At 50.2% G+C, this 20,111-nt stretch overlaps 2 long non-coding RNA genes across 3 annotated transcripts in view; both read right to left on the bottom strand.

Annotated features, from left to right (window-relative positions):
* The window catches only part of LOC137857215 (uncharacterized), a 183,194-nt gene that overhangs the window by 154,438 nt on the left and 8,645 nt on the right, over positions 1–20,111 (bottom strand). The window lies entirely within an intron of this gene.
* LOC137857218 (uncharacterized) lies at positions 78–19,896 on the bottom strand. Its single transcript, XR_011097016.1, has 3 exons — positions 18,259–19,896; positions 8,887–14,780; positions 78–5,077 (listed from the first exon to the last, which is right to left on the bottom strand). It is a non-coding gene; the product is annotated as an uncharacterized lncRNA (long non-coding RNA).

Below are 20,111 nucleotides of genomic sequence, written 5' to 3'. Positions count from 1 at the left end.
GAATCACAGATCAAGAGAGAAAAGGCTGGGGTTAAAATCGTCACAAAAACATGAAACTGCTAGTGCTAAGCATGCTGTGAATTTGTTTACCATGTATTTTAATCATGTAACTGATCGGTCCACTGTAACATACACCACATGTTAAGATAGACGCGGCAGATAAAAAATCAGTCTGATTTCACACAGGAAAAATGTGTACATGCAAACAGAAATACATTAAATGCGTTTCATACAAAGCGTTTCTTCTTATCATTTTAAATACATATCCCGATTGTTCAGCCCAGTTTGGAGCCCACTTGAACATTCTGGGACTGTCCCAAATCCCATGCGGGTCAAGAGCTCGCTGACTCCAGTGGGTGTTGGATCTGATCCTACGAGATCAAAATTCCTGTAAGGACTAGTGTTTCAGTGTGGTCGGGGCTGCATTCCAGCCAGAATACACTGTAGTTACACCATCCTTACAGTGTAGCTACAGTGCAATGCTAGAGCCCAATGTCTCCAAACACGGGCTGGGGGCGAATTTAGCAGCCTGGATAACGAGTGAGTACAAAATAGGATACAGTCGGTGTCCACCTCTGCTGAGGTTCCTGTGAAGCATCACCAGCGAATATTCAGCGAATGTATTTTGTCCCCTTCTTCCCCATTCGAGTCATTAATCATTCATCCTAATTATCTCGGTGGTATTTTGTGCTCCTCCCCCACCCACGCCGCCTGTCTGTTTGCGGTATCCATCTGTTGTTCCTAATCATATACTTGGACTGCGAGATCTCGAGAGAGAGGGCCCTTCGCTGTGACGTGTACTTCAGGCACTCCAGCCTCAGCCACCAGTCGAGACCTCACACTCCGTGTCCCCAGAAATAACGAGCAGCACCTAAGGATAACGGGCAGACTCACCGTGCACACAGGGCTGCAGACGCACAGGTGTGTATGGGTGCAGCACCTGTACCCGTACCTGTATCAGAAATGCACAGGCACATACGAGTCTCCTGGGGATGGACATATACCTGTAAGCAAGGCAGGTGGCCCTGGGATCAGGGGAAGAAGAGACGGGGGCAAAATGAAAAGTTTCAGATGTGGACTTTTTGCTGCAACCATCTTCTGCCTGCTCACCCCCTCTAGCTGCAGCCCGCCGCCTTGCAGCGCAGGAGCCGGTCACCTCGCTTCGGCTACAAGGCAGCTGCCCGGGGCAGGAGAAGTCCCCTTCTGCCATTGTGCGCGATGCATGGGGGCAGCCGAGGCTTTCCAGGGTCTGGGGACAAACAATAAAACTCGCCTGGGCTTCCACGTGAGCGGCGTTAAGGGAACGCGTGCTTTTGCAAGGCTCACCACGTGTGCTGTGGCACGGGAAGGAACAGCAATGGCAGCGAGACTGAGCGAGTGCAACCAAGTCTCCCCTGGCTTTAAGCTACTCGTCCTTTTAAAAATTCTTGTTTGGTTTGTTGGACGTAGTAAAAACTGGTTTGATATGGTTCTGAGACACATTTCTGCAGGAACTGTACCTGAAATGTAACATTCAGTGGTACCTGGCCTGAATGGAGGATCAGAAGATTTCCAGCTCCAGCTGTCTTCCACTCGTACCATTTTCCTTCGTGTTTAGCTTACTGAGGTGCACTCCTGGTTTCCCATAATCAGACTCTGAGATGATAATTCAGGCAAAGACAAAGCAATCTTCTCTCCCTTCTTCCCCATCCTGCCGATGAAGCTCACCTGTGCATCACCTGCCAACCCCAAGATTTAAACCCACTCCAATGTTCAAGCAAAGACAGGCAAAGTCTAGGAGGAGGCACAGAGCAGCAGCAGAGTTTAAGCCCTCGTGTAAACCCATTTACATCCACGCAGTAAAGAGGAGACAACCCCACAGCTCCGGCTGGGTGTGCCATCTCCCTCCAAAACCCCGTGCTCCACAGCAGCATCATTTGGGATGTGCACGCTCAGAGCTGGTGGGACAGGCGGTGGTTCTGGGCACACAGCCCGTGCCAGCAGCCCAGCAAGAGGGGTCCCGGGCCCCCGGCAGGATGTGGAGCACCTCCAACACCTGTGGCACCATCTCCTGCAATGGAAAGACAACTGGAAAATCTGTTGGCAGGGACAAACAATTGGTATGTCCATGAAGAGCCCCTCTGTGTGTTCTGGGAACAAAAGCCTTTGCTCCAAAAAGCTGTCATTCTCCCTCCAACACTGAAGTCACTTCAGCAGAGATGGACCCAGGGATATAAAAAAATAATAATAAAAAAAGCATCAGGACAAGGCATATACAATGGCCCTGTCTGGTACACTGCTAATGATTATCATCTGGGTGCAACAACGGTAGGATGAGAAACTATTTCTTAATGTACACAGAGCAAAGGAAACCCCTTAAGCAAACATACCAGCAGAACAATTAGATGGTTAATCACAACGTTGGCCATGAGAGGTTTTCTCCATTTTCCCACTTCAAAGGAGCAGTAATTAATAAACAGTGTTGCCTCTTCTGGAGAGATGAGTCAGCCCCCTGCCCACGCTGGGGTTATCCTCACACTGCTGCTGCCGCTGCCCAGAGCATGTGAGTGCTCCCCGGGGAGGAGAAAGGCTTCGTTCAGCTCGCCGTGCTCCACGCCAGATCACACAGCATCGCTCTGCGCCGCCTCCCTCCTACCGCGGCCCGGGGGGCGCCTTGCCCGTGGGTGGGGAGGAGGCTCCAGGGGGGTTCTCCCACGTATTCTCCAGCTCCAGGTGAGGACGGCAGAAGAAAAGCTGCTGGATGGATCAGAGGAGCTGTGGTAGGGCTGAGATTTTGCTGTCTGTATCCAGCTCCATGGTAGGACAGCAGCAGGCTGAAAGGCATCGGCATTTACTGGAGTCTGTGAGATGAGCTGATCTGCTTCACCCCAAGGAGCTAGAGCAGGGCTGAGCCCCACAGCACTCCCCACCTTCCCCTGAAGGAAAGGTGAGCGTGTGAGAGGCCCGGGCAGCGGCAGGAGACGAACACACGGTGCTGCTGTTGCCTGTCTCAGGAGAGACACCAAAGAGCTGAGAGATGGCAGGGGAGGCATTCCAGACCAACAAGGGGAGGAATTTAACAGAGGACGGGCTTCCACAGAGCTAACCCCGTTCGCCCTTCGCTTCATGGTCTCATACAAGCAGTAATTACAGAATCCTCCCACCCGGGTTTAGTGTTGACATCGATGTAAGCTGCTCCGCTGGTGTACGGCCATTCCCCATCTTAATGTGGATTTAGGTTGGGTATAAAGAGGACACTTTTCACATTGAGGGCGATAAGACACTGGGACAGGTTGCCAAGTGAGGTTGTGGATGCCCCACTGGGAGCGTTCAAACTCCAGTTGGATGGGGCTTCGAGCATCCTGACCTAGAGAAAGATGTCCCTGCCCACAGCAGGGGTTGGAACTGGATGGGCTTCAAGGGTCCCTTCCAGCCCAGACTGTTCTGGGGTCCTGTGGTCTTCATAAAACCACATCACTCGCCATCCACCGTGCCAAAGGCATGGCTACTGGGATGGCAGGCCCTTCTCAGCCCTGTTCCTCCATCGTCTGTTCTCAGGGCCTCCCACCAGGCCTGAGGGGCTCTGCAGCACTCTGCCAACAAGCCAGGTCCTCATCAAGCCTCTCCCACCACAGAACTACCAAAACCAGCAGAGAACCACCAATTCACACCAGCTGCAAAACAACCCTGGTGCTTTAACACCCTCTGATCCTATTGCCACCCTCAGTAGCTGTGAGATAGACATTGGCTCTGCTGCAAATTTCCTCCTCACCTCTGCTGTGAGCACCCTCAGCTTCCAGGGGCATCGCTGCCCCAAGCACAGCAGCTCCCTGGCTCTCCAGAAGACACCGCACCGAGATGACACTTGTTCCCTTCAGCTGCTCTAATTCTCTTAGCAGGGATTTTCTTTCTCTGCTGGAGCTCCAGGCGGGAAGAAACAGCCACAGAAGAGCTGGCTTTGCTTAGCAGGGCCTCTGCTCATTTCCTGAGCACTTTTTGACGCGTTCCGTTTGTGACCAAACTTGGGCTGGGATCCCAGCTGATATTTTAACTTCAGCCTCAATAGATTTCAAACTTCAGCCACTGTAAATAATTCCCTGACATGCGCTCCGCCTGCATTTTGGCACTTTCACTTGTGTACAGTATATTTGACTTTATTTTTTAAAACGTTTCTTAGATTTCTCCATGGAAGCTGTCAAGAGGAGGACGGCATCTTGGTGAAACTGCCTGATCCTTGGTGAAGTCTGGAGACACCAGATTGGTTTGACAACTCCGTGCATAATAATAATCACATTCTCTGCTTAACGAGAGACAGATGAAGTGGTGTGCCATGTTCTAGGAGATGTTTACAGGACAGAGAACATTGGAACAACCACATGGCTTCAAACCAGGGAGCGATCTCCACAAAGAACCTGGTTTCAGCAGCCACCAGGACCAGAAAAAAAAGCAGTCTGCAAACAAAAAGGATGCAAAAATTCTCTGGTTGTGGTAGATAAGAAAAAATTTTACCCACGCAGGCTGTTTATTTCTAAGTCTTCTCAGAGTCGTCTTGTGCCTTAAGACATCAGTTCCCATTTAGCCTAGCAAAGCTCTTACCAAGATTATGGTTAATTTGACATATACAGCCAGCTCCAACTGCAGCATTAGCATGCTGAAACATTTATCGATTCATTGCTAAGGAATCACCCAGGCTGGATTTTACTTAATACAAGTGAGAGAGCTTTTGCACTTTGCTTTGCTTCTGTCATGCTTGTTAGATGAGAAGGAATCCTCTCCTACGACGTACGGAGCGCTGGGTCTCAGCCTGCAGGCTCTCCTGTGATGCAGGTGACAACCATCATTTGGAAACACAGCACTGAAGAGGTTAACACTGGCCTTCCCCTGGTGACTGCCTTTCCCAGCCATCGCAATGGGGGTTAAACTCTCTGGAAACAAGGATTCTACAGCAAAAAGCTATCGAAAGTGTTGTACACGCCTCTCTTTGGGTGCCATCCATCCCGCTGCTACAGCCTTTCATCAGGGTTCCTTTCACAGCATTTAAGAGCTGCACAGACATCTGAGGCCTCATTCCAGACTCCCCCTTCTTCTGGAGCTTGATCTGAGGGCAAAGAGTGGAAATTCAAAACAAATAGTAAACAAAAGCAAGTTCTCCTAAGTGTAACCCACACGTTTGTTTGGAAGTTCCTCCGCTAATTTTACTCCCTGTCTTCTGCTCACTCTGGAATTTCTTTTTTCTTCTTCCTTTTTTTTTTTTTTTTTTCCCGCCTCAGTAACAAGAAGAACAAAGTGTCAGGAAAAAAAAAAAAAAAAAAAAAAAAAAAAAAAAAAAAAAAGAGAGAAAGAGAAAGGGAAGAAAATTACACCATAGAGAATGTTTTGTTCTGTGTGAGGGGCCTGTCCGGCTCCGCAAATGCATGATTCAATGAATGAGGCAGGCTGGTCTTGTCTCCTGCTAGATGCCCATCAGGTGTCCGATGGGAAACCACCTTAAATACTGCTGCTCACTCCAGATTCAATAAGTATTTCTGCTATTGGATGGCCCAAACCAAAGCCCCAAACATCTGGAGAGTTTGGCTCCAAGTCAAGCTGTGATCTGAGCTATCCTAGAAATTCCAGTTTTGCCTGGCCCAGGACTTGTTGGCTATCTGCAGCATGGAAATAGGAGTTGAAACCTGTCATCAAAACACGGGGAAGAAGAGGGTGAGTTCTAGGCAAGCTCCTTTAAGTTCTTCAGGCTGGTTTCCCTAATGGAAGAAACCTAGCTTAGCTGCGAGACAGTGCAACCGCAGGGATTCACACCAACCAAGGATCTAGCCTTTACAAAACAAACAAAAAAAACACATGGAACTCCAAGTTTTAATGGGCAGCTGATGGAAAACTTGTCATTGACTGAAATGCAATGGCTCTAGGCCTTCAGCTCAGGGTGGGAGGACGTTTCCAGTACCCATCAGAGAAGTCCGAGGAGTCCCACAGCAAGCGGAGGTTCCTGACACCTGCACTGCTGGGTGCAGCACATCATCTGGGAACACGGCCCATGTTGGGCCTGGGATGGCTCAGGCAGATGGCAGGAAGGTGAGCTTCTCCTGCAGAGAGTTCCCAGTTTTCTGAACCCCAGTTTTCTGGGCATTTTCTTGTTCACCCTAAAGGAGCAAAGAAAAACACAGCTGTGGTACTTGAGAGCCTATCACACAGTCTTTGCCCAAGGTATTAAACCATTCCCTTTAGGGGAATGTGGAAAGAAAAGGAAGGTTTGGAGGCTGCTGTCATGCCAGGACAGTGCTCCATAACACCACGTTGCTTCCAGTTGCAGTCAGAGGTTGAAGCCTTTTGGTGCTGCTTTTTTTTTTTTTTTCACATTCCCTGAAGTTTGTGCTGTCCCAGATGAGACTGTCACAGCTTCCATGTCTCCCAGCCCACATTAGTCCATGATGTGCAGGATTATTTGAATGGGGATTCCCAAAAGCTGAAGAAAATCTCTAAGGTTTGACTTCTTTTTAAAAAGCAGAACTATGCGAGGTGACTCTTCTTAGTGTTACAGTTGTTTGTGTAGGTTCAGAAATCATTAATGTACAGAGCCAAGAAGCAAAGACACCCGGCACTGAGCTGTCATTGAAACGAAAAGCACAGACTGAGCCAGCAGGGTTGAAAATGAAGGGGAATGGAGTGTGCAATATTTTTTTTTTCAAGGAGTAACGAGTGAGCCAGCAATATATCAGTGCCACCACCATATGTCTTCCAGAATGCCCTTTACTACAGATCTCTGTGTCAATAGCTTCTCAAGGTCTGGTCACCAACCAAGAGGTGCAAATATTTGGTCTGCTTTAGAATTATATTGCTCAAGGACTCTGGAGGAAAGTCCTTACCGAGATCCTTAAGGTAACGAAGCCTCGCAGAAGTTACCATGAGCTGGTTTTCATCACTCCTGATTCACCAGCAGGGAAACTGAGGCACCAGGCGGTACTACACAGTGCAGCGGTAGAGGAGAAGAGAACACCTCGCCCCAGACTTCCAGCCATTTGTCTCTGCTTACCAGACAATGGTGCCTCCTAGGTAAATAATGGAGCTGTCCCACCCAAATGTTATTTATAAACCACGGGGCTGGGTTTGGCACAAGCTCTGGCAAAGCACAGCACGGCCAAGGGAGTCCTGAGGAACGAGCGCCCTACACGGACGGAGCCGCTTTGGGGAACCCTTGTTGTTATGCTGGGTTTATGCAATCGGTTGAATGGGAGCCCAGACCCCAAGCCATCCAGAGCACAGGGAGAGCCTGAACGAGGAGGACACGAGGGCCTGGTGGAGCTCCACCAGCCACCACTTCCTCCACCCTGGTGCCCCGGCCCAAGCCGCGCCGGTCAAATCCATAGGGGGGCAGCAAACCCTTTGCAGTCCTGGGATTTCCTTCCCCAAATGATCCTCTTCCAACCTCTGTCCCCCGGCAGCCAGAGCCCCACACGTACACAGCACCCTTGGGAAGGTCAGCATGGATGCTGCAAGCTCAGGGGAGGGAAGACAAACCTGCACAGCCTCTTGCAACCAGCCATGGGTGGCCCGTTCGCCTCAGCTGCTTGGCCAGGGGGGACATCGTGTGTGTGCGACCACCAGTAGGGCTAGCAGGGCACTGGGAAAGCAAGGGGAGTTGTGCAACACACCTCGGGGGGTGGCTTTGGGCATTAAAACCCACACTTCCATGTCAGGCTGCCAGAACTCTTCAATGGCTGTGGGCTCCCTCGGAGAGATTTGGGGTGAATGGGGTCGAAGATGCTCAGGACTTTCACAGCTGCATCACAAGGTGGCAACACAAGGACCAGCTCACAGCAAAGGTCCATCCACCTCCATGCCCAGCTCCTGCCATGGCCAGCAAGAGAAATGGAAGGAGAGTAAGCACAGAGCACTGGAGACGTTTCTCCTCTGCAGGCCGCTGCCCTGCCTGCAGCCAGCCTGCTGGTACCTGCTCCCATACTATCCCCTCGCTCAGCTGCAGCTTGGGCACAGAGCACTCAAATGTGGACAGGGAGACAGGACTTGTATTTATCTCTTAATGAAAGCAGAGCTCGGGTGCACGGAGCAGGTGAAACTGCATGAAAATGACCGTGACTCCGTGGCCAATTAGAACTAATTAGTCCCCGTGTGACCCCGAACCTCAGGGCACAGGCTCTGCTATAAGATCTGCACCAACTGCCTCCTCCTCTCCCCCAGCACACCACGAGCTGCGTCCCTGGCCAAGCACCTCCAGAACCCCCCCCGCTGCATGGCCACGACCGAGGGCAGGCAGGTGCTGCTACCTCTCGGCATCGTGGTGCTGCCAAAAGCCTCGGTGCAGCCTGGTGTTGGCAGCACAGCCCAAAGCCAGCGCTAAGGGAGCAGCACACAGGGAAGCCCAAAGCACCCAGCAGCACTCGGAGCACCATTTGCTCTGCTGGTAGGCAAGGGAGAGGCTAGGAAGGCATACGGGTGACTTACCCAATATCCCCCAGACAGCCAGTGGTGGAGCTGGGGTTAGCTCACAGCTTGCCTGCTTCTCCCCTCCCAGGCTCTGGCCCCGCTGCCTCTGCCCTGCTTGATTCTGCTTCTCTCCACCCAGCCGTCCTTACTGAGCAGGCTGCCTGCCCTGCCTTTGAGGCAGCTGGCAGGTCTGGATGAGTGTTTCCACTCCATGGAATGGGCTGTTCCCCCCTGTGCTGTCCCCGGCTGTGCTGTTAACCCTCATTTCCCATCGAAGTGGCTACGGACTGAGCAAGGCAGAGAGGTCCATGGCAGCCCCATAGGAGCTCTTCTCAACGAGAGACACGTCGCTCCCCCTTTTCCCCTCTCCACTGAGACCCTTTTGCCTTCAGCTGCCTCCCAGGGGAAAACAAATCCTAACTAACCCAGACTAAACAACCCTATTACCCCCCTCCCCTGGCTCACCTGCATGCGCTGGCCCCTGCCCGCCTGAGAGCAGAGCGGAGGCACGGCCGCTGCACCGGCTCCTAAAGCTGTAACGGGCTCCCAGGGAGGGGAGGAGAAACAATGCCGTGGGGGGAAGAGAAAGGAAAAGGGAGAGGCTTTGGGAGCAGGTTAAGAAACGAGCTGGCGAAGCAGGGAGACGCACCCCTAGGAGAAGGCAGCCTTGGGAAAAGCCCTCACTGTGCTGATGCCGGAGCGGGGAGCTGTCTGCTGGCCCTGGAGTCATCTCAGCCCCCCTGCAGCACCCTACCCAGCCGTGTCCCCCAGCTCCCTTCACCTTACCATGGCACAGCATCCTTCCCCCAGCACCCCAGACAGTGGTGCTTTTCTGCCTGGCCCCCTGTGCAGATGCCGAGGAAGAGAGGAAGAGACTGTGTGCCCCGTGTGGAGCTGCGCCCGGCTCTGTGCTTGGTGCCGCACGGCATCAGACCAAGTGATTTTCCTGGTTGCTTCTGGCCACAAGCGTCTAAAGGTCTGGGCAGCACCGAGGTTAATGATGGGATAACTGACTTGCGATTCCCCGAGACTTCACAGGCAGAAAACTGCCCTGAGAAATCCTCAGATAACAAATCCCTTGCTCTGCAGGTCAAACAACAAAGGTAGGGCTAGATACAATTTCCCTCAGTGGGGCTCCCAGTGGTGGAGAACAAGGCTAGATACCTGGCAGATGCAAGGGAAAACAGTCTTCAAGCATTTTTGACTGCGACAAAACCTGGGGTTTGATCCAAGAAGGGGGCAGTGCAGAGTACTCTGCGGGCAAGAGAGGTTTATCAAGGTCTTTTCTGCCTCTCCTGAAGCTGGTTTCGATTAAAGAAGGAATTACCACCAGTTCCCTTGCCCCAGTTACACATCACGCACCATCCCCATCTCCTTCACTGCCAGTGTGTTCTAATAAAAAGCAAAACGACACCTGAAAAGCACGTTGCACAAAGACGGACCCAGCGAGCAGCCACACGGATGCCAGCATGCAGTCAGATGCACGCATGCACAAACCCCCTTCCTGTAAACAAGGCAGATCGCTTTATCAGCTGCTGCATGTGAATCCCAAGCTGCTGGTTAAGAAACCTCTCCCTTCCCATGTCCTAGCACCGTATGTAAGGTGACCTGGAAGGGCATACTTGCAGAGCTACAGGCCTTTGCAGATCCCAAGTCCTGATGCCTCTTGGCCTGTGAAAGCTCTCCATGGATGCCAGGATTTCAGTTCCAGCCCCTGACCTTTGAATGGACTTTGCCTGAGTACCCCCGCAGCAGGCACCACCAGAAACCCAGCACAGCCTTCACTCCCTTCCTTCCCATCCTTTTCTGCTTCTCTTCCCCCATCTCTTCCCCCTCTGCACCAACAAGCAAATCCCAGCAGCTGTGAACCAAACCAAATCCTCCAACCAGCTTCTCATCCTGCGGGACGAGCCTTGAGACACGCTGGAAAGGGCATTTCCTCCCTTCTAGTCCCCCATTTTGTGCAGACACACAGAAAAGCAGGGTCTTCCCTCTTTTTACCAGCTCCCAGTTTGTTTTCCTCGCTCTAGGTCTTAGAGCTCATTTGGACGCCCATGCAGAAGTCAGTGGATGGGGCATTGAAAGAGAGGAGATCAAACCACAGCAGTGCACGAATAACTCCATGGCAAGAGCCCCTCATGGAAAGCACGACTTGAATGTAACAGAAAGGGGTCTTTTTGGAGAGGTTTTTGAACCTTGCTATGAAAGGTAGCTGAGAGTCATACCCCAGGTTTTATTAAATTGCCTATAGCAAGGGCTGTGCTAGGGAGAGTTCCAGGCATTTTATAGGTGCCTGGTTGGTGTTGCCAGCTCCACGCACCCAAAGATCACGAGGCATGCTCAAAATATCGAGAGATCAGCTTTAAGTAATCACAAGCCTTTTATTATTAAAAAACCCAACAGACAGACCTTCCTTTCTTTGCCCTCTGTTTTTCTGAGGTTTTCAGGTTTATGCCATCAAACTGCATGTATAAGGGTGGGGCTTGGTGTGTTTTCTTCAACTCAGGCTTACAGGTTTTATACAAATCCCATGACTCCAGGAGTTCAGTCTTCGGAGAAAAGAAACACCAAACATGGGAAAATTACCCTGGAACTGACAACCCTGAATTTCCCAACAAATTATTTTGCATCTTTCTGATGGCAGGTCACAGGTCGCTCAAGCCCTATGGCCACAGGCACCTGAAAGGGACAAGTATTTGCGACAGGGCTTTGAAGAGGAACACTCAAGCACATACATCAGAATAACAAAGTGGACACGTTCACCCAAGACTGTGTCTCCTTTCCCTTCTTGTAGCTACATAAGGCATGATTAAGAGCACAGACACTGCATCCAACCTCGCGGTACCTGGCTGTGCCTCATTTCCACTGCACTGCAATTGCACCACTGATAAGAGGAGCATCAGGCCAGGGTCTGCTGTTCCTCCGGGTACTGTCCTACCAGCCAGCTCCACCAGGGGAGCAGAATTGTCCTGCCATACACTGGCATAACGAGCATCAAACCCATCCTGCCCTAGGAAACTCTGCTAAACGCTGTGGGCCACAAACAGGACCCCAGAGTGCCTTAAACAGGATTAGCGCTGCTTGAACTTTGCAGTCCATCTTCAGAAACGTGGAGGCAGAGTGTTGGAACAAGCCTCTGACAGCATGAAGCAGCCAGGTGAGGCTGTCTTACACCACAGGTGAAGGATCTTCCCTGGGAAAAGCAACCATAATGGCACAGAGCCACCACAGTGACACCTAACCTTAGCATCAGCTGAAGAAAACGGGGAAAGGAGCTGGGGCTGGGCTGTTTGTATTCTCCTTTGATCCTTGCCTGACTCCCCAGGAGTCACTGAGAAGCAGGAGTAATTTATAATAAGCTTTAGGCTGCTCTGATTTATTCCGGGAGCCGAAGCCAGGTGCAAGGAAGCTAAATAACCAGCATTTCTTGGCTTTCTCTGAGGGAGTGACACACTAAACATTACAAATCCCCCCTGTGGCATTCTTTAGGCTTTGTCTGCAATGGGCAAAGGGAGCACAACTTAACATTAAGACAGCACGTAAAAAGAGATCAGCCTTTTTGCAGGTAGGATGCACCTATCACTAGGGCTGAATCCTTTATCTAGCTGCAAACACCGACCCTGGAATGGCACTCAAATCATGCCGAGACTTCAATAACAGAAATATAAAAAAGTACAGAAAAAAAAGACAGAAAAGAATTAATTTTTGACTTCCAAACTGAAGTGAATGAGGGTTTTTTTCCCCCATGTATTTTCAATTTCCTGAAATGACATGCCACGAAATGGACAACACCAAGTTTGTTTCAAAAAGCAGAACTGCAGAAGTTATTCATTATCAGTAGGACCGATTGGAAATTCAGCCGCCGGCTTGGTTGTGTTGCTTTTTTTTTTTTTTCCTTCCACTTACAAATTGTTCACAAACAGATCCTAATTTTTCCCAAGTGAATCTACAACTTTCAAAAGTACACCCCTGCGGGCGAGGAAGTCCACAAGCATAATGGGTCAGCAGTACCTAACTCCCTTTGACTTCTTTGAATAACTCAGCCTTCACCAGCCCATTGAACAAAACCAGCTGCTCTCTTGGAGCTCCTCGCATGCTTCCCACTTGGATTTTCACTTTTAGTTGTTCACGGCACGTCACTGCTCATCTGCACTACACGGTTTGATCCTACATCTCGACTGATGACCAAAGGCTTTTAAAGGAGGAGGATAAGCAAGGCTGAATAATGAAGAAGTCGCTTACAGTTCACATTTTTTTGGACAAAACAAGCTTTTGTGCTAAAGTTTGTGAAGCTTTTAGATTCATAAACATTTTCCCCACTGCTCAAAGGTCATCCGAATACTCATAAATAACCAATAATATCACTCTTTGGAGACCAGCGAAGCCAAGTCAAACTGAGAGGCTGCCAGCACGTCCACAATCCTGTTTATTCCATTAATGCACCAGACCCTGCACTGGAGCACTTGACTCTGCTCCTTCGAAATGAAAGAAAAGAAAAGTCGAACAGAAATCAAACCCCTCGGAAGGAGCCGGAGCCCCGCGTGACGACCGTCCCCCTGCAGCCACTCTGCAGCACGCGCTCCCATCACTCTGCACGGGAGATGTCAAGCCAGGCAGCCTGCAAACCCCGCTGTATTATAAATCCCAGCATCCTGTCTCAGTGGATTTGAGGATTTTTTTTTTACTGATGTTTTAATTCAAGCCTTACTCCATCAAAACAGCGACGTTACTGGCTGTTTCAGAAGCGAGTGGGTTTGATTCCAAGCATGCCAAAAGGCAGAGGGAGGGAGATAGTAACGGGGAACAGCTTAAATCTTTTAGCTTTCTCTCCTCAGCACCATTGCGAAACATTTCTCTGAAACATAAGATTTGAGTTGCCATGTTTTAAACAAACCATGGTGTGTTGTTGCACTCTGCTTCTGAAACAGGGAATGCAGGTCAAGAACTCTTGGACCTCTCAGATTTTAAGGTATACAAGCTCTGGATCATTGCTATCCAGGCTTTTTTCTTTTTCTTTTTCTTTTTTCTCTTTCTCTTTTTCTTTTTCTTTTTCTTTTTCTTTTTCTTTTTCTTTTTCTTTTTCTTTTTCTTTTTCTTTTTCTTTTTCTTTTTCTTTTTCTTTTTCTATTTCTTTTTCTTTTTCTTTTTCCTTTTCTTTTTCCTTTTTCTTTTTCTTTTTCTTTTTCCTTTTTTCTCCTGTTTTCTTTTCCCTTCCTTCCCTTTTTACTTTCCTCTCCTCTCCCTCTCCACTCCACTTTTTTCCCTCTCCCTTTCTCTTTTCCCTTCCCTTCCATTTTTCTTCCCCATTCCCCTTGATTTCCCGTTTCCCTTCCCTCTTCCATTCCCTATCCTGTCCTAAGACTGGAAAGCATCTGCAAGCTGAAACGTCAAATAAAACGTTCTGAAAAGCTCCCTTATGCTTATCGATGCATTTTCCATTCTCAGCTTTTCACCCGGTAGAACACAAAACAAGTATTGAAAAAACGTGTGTGCTTGTAGATGAGTGTGCATAAATACACCCGTGCACACACAGCATGTGAAAACACATGGAAAAGGTGTCTGCACGCATGTGCTTATGCTTGCACACAGCTTTTTCTTTGACAGCCTCAGGGAAATTTGCAAGCTGGCTCCCGCAGGTTAGCTCTGTCTGTTACAAACCGTGTCAGGATGAATAATGGGGGCAGGCGGTTCTGCCAGAGGGTCACGGAACAGCAAGTGCGTAAAAAGGCGAGGTTGTCCAAAAGCTACATGTGGTATCAGCCTAGCTTTGGAAGGCGGTGCCGGACAGAGACAAAGATCAAGTTATAGACTCGGAGGCCAGCAGAAGCACAAGGCCACTTTCTGCCCAGCTCTTGCGGAGGACACAGGAATTAGAGAACCCCATAGTTGTGGAATTAGAGAATCCCACCCAGAAGGACCTCTTGTGGAGGGAAGACTTCCTCTGCAACTGAAAGCACAACAGCACTTAGACAGGTGTTGGAAGTCAAGCTGTCACTTGGACCTTAAAACAGACTGTTCTTGGTCTCACTGAGCTAGAAGATCAGGGACGGACCTTCTGCTGATGAAGCCCCCTATATTTTAACTGTTTGCTGGATTATCTTGGAGACAAAGATCCAGGCAAGATGTGGATATGCAATTCAGTGGCTAGCAGCCAGGAGGGAACAACTATGTCCTGGTAAACAGATGATAGGCTATTCCTCAGACGTAAGGGTATTTTTCCTGGAAACCTCCTCCTTCTGTATCTTTACTCCAGCTAGTGAAAGATGAGCACATTTCACTCAGTATTTCAAACCACTCGAACAGCATATGTTTGGGAGTTCAGCAGAAACCTTCTTGGGCGCAAATTTGCACATGAAAGGCTGGAAAAAGCAGCAGAGAAAAAAACACCAAGGAAAGGTTAGCACAAGAAATAGAGCAGAGAGAAAAATCCAGATGAAAAAATACATTCACTCCATACAGTGTTATACCCACAAAGGATGTTATATGCCAGGAGCTGGAAGCCCTGCCAGTGCCAAAATCCAGGTCATTCACGCAGCAGTAACTGCTTCCCCTGAACATGGTCATTGTGACACAGCCAGTTTTTTCCACAGGACATCCCAGATCATTCTTCCCTGGTCCCCATCCAAGCCTGAAGGTTTCTGCCCGTCTCCCACAGCCTGTCCTTGTTCTGCTTCCTTCTGTGCTGCTGTCTCCATAAGTGACTTCCAGTCCTCTCATGCTTGGTCTTTCCTGAATTTTGAACCGATATGCCCGATGTCTCTTGCCCCACCAGCCACCTGGTTGTGTATCTCCTCTCTGCGTCCTAGACACCAGCCAAACTGGAGCCACCAAGATCAGCGGAGGGTCAGACAGCCATTTAACCTCCTCTCTGGCTTCGCAGGATCATGAGCATTGTTAAGAAGGTTCGTGGACGAAATGCACCCTCCTGCTTTTGGGACAAGCACTGCAATGATCACAATTTGAATGGACCCATCAGAGAATATACCAAACTCTCAGCACCACAAACAAACCAAGATATCTTTTTTTTCTTTTTTCCTTTAAAACATGTAACATGGCTGAACACAGCCGTGTCTTCACAGGAACAGCAGCAGGCTCTTCCTTAGCCCTACAAATAAGGAGTCCTCTTCAACCAACTTGTCTAAACTCTGTCATGGGTGCAATTCATTTCACCTCCATTGGGTACCTACATTTTGAATGAACTGATTGAACATTCCCATCTTTCTCCATAGAGGATGGAGGAAGCTCATCTCAGACAAACAAACAACCAAACAAACCTATTTTCTCCTATTTCCTTCTTGTGAATGGCTGAGCCGTTTCAGCTAACACCATTCTCCCCAAAATTCACATGTGTAGCACCAAGAAGGGTTAGAGGCTGGCAAAGTCGTAAGAAACTGAACACGGGGGTTTTAGGAAATGCTGAACAACTTCCCGAGTGTTACCCATCCTATTTACATCTCAGCCAGGATGCGAAGAGGCAACTCCACCTTGCCTTGACCTGCTTTTGCTCTTCAAGGTGCAGTATGCCACCTCCCTTTCCCTTTAAGAGGGGAATGTGGCAAGAAGACAAGTGTGTTTCTTTCTCAAGATGACCGTCCCTCTTGAGGAGAAAGAGTGAGGGAGGAAGGGAGTCGCTAGCTAACTTGGAATTGGGTTACAAGAAAAATGTGCCTGAAAAGCGGCTTTCTGAAGCCAAGAGCTTCGCAGGAACTCCACCAAGCCTTCCAGCAGTATAGGACACACAGATACGTATCCCTCACTGTAACATTCAGCAGGCTCCAGGCCTGGCTTTCCCATAAATAATGAGGGGGCTGTCAAGTGGTTAAAACAGATCACAGCAACTCCTTCCAGGGCAGCCTGCGGAGATGCGCATCTGCAGAGTTGGGTGTGGGGAGAAGAGTGAGCTTTGAACTGTGTAGGAAAACAATAAGACCACGGAAACAACATCCCCCAACCCTTTGGATCATCTGCACCACAGGGACGAGACAGGGGGAACCTACTACTGAAGGCAATGTGAAAAAAGAAGAGCAAGGAAGCCTGATTTGGTGCCATTTTACACGCGGAGGTGGCACCAGAGACATCACAGAAAACACCTTGCCGTGGTGGTGAGTCCCATCTGGGTCCTCAACCAGTTTCCGCCTGCTACCAGCAGGATACGGAGCACAAGAAGCTGTGCATAACCTGGGAAGCCCCCAACATGCTGTATGCTTCCAGATGCTCCCAAACCACACCAGCTGGCGTTACGGACACCTCGCCAGGCTGAGACAGCCCAGATCTTCAGGAGGAGCTGCCCAAGAGCTGCTCCAGCCTGCTTACCCCATGCAGAAGCCATGGTTGGCCCCATTTGGTAGGAAATCCTCGGTAAGAAGGGATACCCCCCAGTGCCATACCAGGGGAAGCTAAAGAGACCAGGCAACCCAGGCCTCTTCTTTTATGAAAAAGCTTTGGATATAGGCTGCAGCTGTTGCCAGGAAATCCCCTTTGGAGAAAGAGGCCTGTTTTGTTAGCAGCCTCCACGCGGCAGCCTCGGCTCTACCTTCCTCAGCTGCTCCAAGGCGTTCCCCTTTTGGAAGATGTGGCCTTTGACAATCAAAATACCAGACACTTCAGGTTTTATTGCAAGCCCTCCTGCCCTGGAAAGAGCTGATGAAGGTCCCATTGTGCTCCTAGGCCTGCGAGCTCCAAAACCTCATGCCTGTGGCTTAGCGGTACATAGGCCTGCCTATGGCAGCCACGCTCCTCCACCTCTCCCCGCAATCCCACAGCCCCCCGGAGGAGCCCTCTGACTCACGGCACACACTTTTTTTTTTTTTTTTTTATTTTCTCCCCTCTATTTTCCCCTGCATAGTTCGCTTGCTGACGTCCAGAAGGGATTTTTACCTCCTGGAAAACAAACGAGGCAGCTCCTGAGGGCAGAGGGGGGTAGAGCTGCCAAGGGGCCAGGCAGGAGGTGGGAGGCAGGACTGCCTCATCCCTTTCCCCATGGGATTCGCTCCCTGACTTTGGGAGAGATGCACAAGGGCTAGATCACACTACCGTGCTCAAAGACGGTGTTTAATCACCCACATCTTCCTTCACCCTGCTGCAGGAGTTGCCTGGAAGGCATAAGAGCTGTCTGCTACATCTGTGTCCTACTCTTTGACGCCTTCAAGCCTTCCAGGCCTGGTCCTGCTCTGGTTTTCACCTCCTCCTACTCTTTCCTGCAAGGAATTCCCATTACCCATGACCGGTGGGGCTGTGCAAAAAGACAGCGAGCTCATTTTTAAAGGGAAGAGCAACATCTAAGTCCGTTATTTTTTTGTAATCGCTCCAGACTCCCCTTTGTGCAAACCCTGGGTCAGGGCCTCCCTCCTTCGCAGTGCTGAAGGCAGGGGACCCTCGCCACCTCCCCTGCAGATTCTGCCCTGCCAGGAGTGTATGATGAGCTAGAGGTGGAAGGAGGGCTCTCTCCTTATCCTTATGGGGTTTCACCCCAGCCTCTGCCCTGCCCACCTGGAGGAGCACGGCCTCCACGCAGGAGGCTGACGGCCGAGGGCTGGCACCCCGGCCCCGTGCTGTGGGCACCCATACCACAGGGAGGCTGTCGAGGCCATCCCATCCCTACAACAACAAAAAAAAAAAAGGGTCATTTTTCTTCTCCTTCTCCCCTCCTCTCCCTCCCTTCCAGAAAGCCTTGGTTTCATCCCACCGTGGAACGAAAACAAATGTTCTCAACCGCAACATTTTTCACGAACCGGAATTTCTTGCAGTCTGGCCAGCCCTGGTGGATCAATACCAGGCATTTCTTTCCTCCTCTGCTCTGGCCGTTCCCTTCCAGCCTCCTCCCCCCGCCCCACTCACCGAGGGGAATAAGGGAGCCGGAGGTGTTGAACGGAGGAGTCGGGAACGCTCCAGCTCGCTTTTAAAAGGGGCAGAAAAAACACTGGCGTCAGCCGGAGCACCAGGGCAGGCGCTGAGACCTTGTTTTGGATTTCACAGAGACTGTCCCTCGGGAGAGCTGTCTTTCTTTTTTTTTTTTTTTCTTTCTCTCGCTCTCTTTTTTTTTTTTTTTTTTCTAATGCATGGTTTTGTTTGTAAGTTAAAAGTCTCAGGATTTGCAGCCTTTGAAGCGTGGTCAGCCTGCCAGATGGAATTAGTCAGTGCCTTTCAGTCGGAAATCCCAGGCAGATGAAGCGGGATGGAAGGACAGTGTTTTTCTCATTTACCAGGAAACCCTCTGCCTTGACCCCCACAAATTCAGCCAGAGTGCTCCACGGGACCCCAAAAGCAGGCAGGGCTGAAAGCAGGGAAGCAAGCAGAGGGCTGAACCTTTCACATGCGTAAATCGGTGTGGCACTGCTGAAGCCAGTGGCCCCCGAGCAGATTTATACTGATCAAGATCCAGCCCAGATGTTTTTGCTGGTACTTGCCTGAAGCTATAAGATGTCAGCGGAGTTTCCTCTGCTTAAAAGCAGTGCCGAATTTGGCTCTCCTCACCCCTGACTCATACCAGCTTTCCACCTCTTCCCACCATGGCCTCTCTTGAATCTTCCTGTTGGTGGACTCCTCAAGGTGTGCACTCCTCCCAGGTGAACGGCCTGCGTCTCCCGCATTCCTGAGTGAGTCTTTGCCTACCTTCATATGCGCCCTCAGTTCCACGTCCAAGCCCAGGAACCCACGTGCCATCTTTGAAGCTTTACCAATCTATTTTCTCCTCTCTTCTCTGTGTTTTTCTCTTTCCTGAGCCTACCCTTCACCGCTCCCCGTGGCTCTGCTAAAAGCTTTGGGTCATTCCCCAGGCAGTCCCCTGACAAAATCACACTTGGAGAACATCCACTTATTTCCACATCATCCAAACCACCACCCAGGAGGAGAGTTAGGACTGCTTGTTCCAAACATGCGATGTATGGATGACAGCTCACCATAAACACGGAGTGACATCAGTCGATGTGGGAAGAGCACACAAGTGTCAGACTGGAGCTGACGGCCGCCGTGCAAGAGCCCGGCGCTAATCGCTCACCAGCTGGGAGCTCGGCTCATTTTTCCCAAGGCTGGAAGGGGCAGAGAGGCTTGCTGACGAGCTGCTGCTACCCCAAGCAACCAGTCAGACCCATTCACAGGATTCCTATCTCACCCTGGGGGTCTCCAAATTTCTCAGCAGCACAGTGGTTACCTGGACAGGGAGGTCCTGGTGGTTACCTGGACAGGGAGATCTGAGCAGCGTCCCTTTTTTGAAGTGACTGTGGTGCTCAGATACTTGAGGAAGGGACTAACCAAAGGGCTCTGAGTGAGTTCTTGTTTTAACAATGCAACAGGAGATAGCTCAAGAGCAACAAGCATGAGGCAACAAGCATCTGCGATAGCTATTCGCATTGTATTAGTAAGTGAGCAAGCAATATCAAGGCCAGTTCTTGAAGCCTCTCTCAAATATCTTGCACTCTGCAAAGGTAGATGGAGAGACAGAGAGAGGATAGCAGTACAAGGAGAGGGAGGTGAAGGCCAGCTGTCACCTGTGACAACTGCAAGGAGGCCAGTCTGCAAGCATGCTGAGCACTGCCTGTGTTCATCCAAGGCCAAGCAGGGCCCAGAAATTGCAGAACACTTTGCCAGCTGAAGCTACAGAGGGATCCTTCCTAATACTGTAAAACCAACAAGGAAATTGGGTGTTCCCTTCCTAGAGACACCCCTGCCCATTAGTTACCCCATTACACACA

This window comes from Anas acuta, chromosome 5 (assembly GCF_963932015.1).
Source record: "Anas acuta chromosome 5, bAnaAcu1.1, whole genome shotgun sequence".
NCBI classification, from domain to species: Eukaryota; Metazoa; Chordata; class Aves; order Anseriformes; family Anatidae; genus Anas; species Anas acuta.
The sequence above is the reverse complement of the archived record's forward strand: the minus strand, read 5'-3'. Positions and strand labels throughout refer to the sequence as shown.